Genomic DNA, 1,675 nt, shown 5'->3' with positions numbered 1-1,675 from the left:
CGTTCTATTTCTGTATAGTCCCGCCTCTTTTCAAAATACCCCACGGCGATTGGCTTACAGTCAGAGATTCTTCAAGACGATTGGCTAATGTACACGCCACTCGAACGAACGTAAGCGATGTAAAGGTTGGTTTACGTGAGCGCTCACGCCAGGAAACATCACCTGCTAACTGCGATTGGTTATCGATACGTCTGTCATAAAGTCCTGCCCTCCGAGATACGCCTATTTTTGTCTTAAATGATCGTTTGCTTTAAGTCGTAGGACTGTATAAAGTTTAGTTTACAATCAGCAAAGCGTCCAGTGCTCACTTCTGACCCTTGACAGCTAAGTAGATGTTTAGGACAAGAGTTAAGTTTCTCTACTTGTAAGTAATTCATCCTGAGGAGGAAAGAGTTCATGAAAAACACAGTACAGATCAGGGCGCAACTGAGTCATGGGAGTGTGAGGCAATAGGCGGATTTCAAGATATTCTGGGAAATGTAGTTTAGATACATGTGAAGATATAATACATTCATTAATTATCCTTTATACATCTACACCTTACTGTACATTCTGTTTAATATTTCACATTCATATATATATACATACATATATATATATATGTATGTATATATATATATATATATATATATATATATATATATATATATATATATATATATATATATATATATATATATAGATAGATAGATAGATAGAGCCATAACATTATAATCAGTTGTGTATTTTTCAACAATGTCCACACATCTCTGATCTGCTATAGCCTTTATATTTATTCACTGTACTGTATTATACACTTTACAGTACTGTATTTACATATATACCTATTTATTTTACATGCTGTACATATGCTTACATATATACCTATTTATATTACATGCTGTTCATATGTTATATATATATGTCATATGTATATATATAAATAAAACATGCTGTACATATGTTTACATATATACCAATATATATTACATGTTGTACATATGCTACATATTTTCTGCTCTTGTCTATTTGCAGAATTGCTACTCTTTGTACTTCTGGTAGATGCCAAACTGCATTTAGTTGCTGTGTACCTGTACTATACAATGACAATAAAGTTATCTATCTATGTGGCTGAAATGATTGCATGTGCTGATACATTGAACAAAATCAGTGTGACGTATGTTTAGACATACTACCAGTGTGTATCTATAATAGTTTATTTAGAACACTAGATGAAAATTCTAGAAGGAAATGCGGTGTATGAATTTGAGTGATTTTTTGTTTTTAAATGTAAGGCATAATCCCTGAATCCGGTGCCTGCATTTAATGGTATTTAATCATTTCACACATTGCTCTTAAGATGTCTGAAGGGCCTTGTGAGTATAACTTTTGACCAGCTTTACAGGAATACCGTTTAAAAAGTTTCCTTGCGTCTTTCCTAATAGCTTGGGTGCTGCATGGTTGGATAATTTTTAGGAAATTTCTGAAGCTGAATAGAATATACTGTAAGAAACATGTTATTACATATTAAATGTCTGCAGGTGTTGAGTACATTAGACAGGATGTCAAAAAATACACTTAAATAGTTGTCATGATTTAAATATCTGTTCTAACTTAAGATTTGTGCTTTAACTATTTCTCACATACCTCAAAACAACAATAAAAATTTGGTCAGAATTTACCTAAACCTCATCAA

This window comes from Tachysurus vachellii, chromosome 17 (genome assembly GCF_030014155.1).
Source record: "Tachysurus vachellii isolate PV-2020 chromosome 17, HZAU_Pvac_v1, whole genome shotgun sequence".
Lineage (NCBI taxonomy): Eukaryota > Metazoa > Chordata > Actinopteri > Siluriformes > Bagridae > Tachysurus > Tachysurus vachellii.
The sequence above is the reverse complement of the archived record's forward strand: the minus strand, read 5'-3'. Positions refer to the sequence as shown.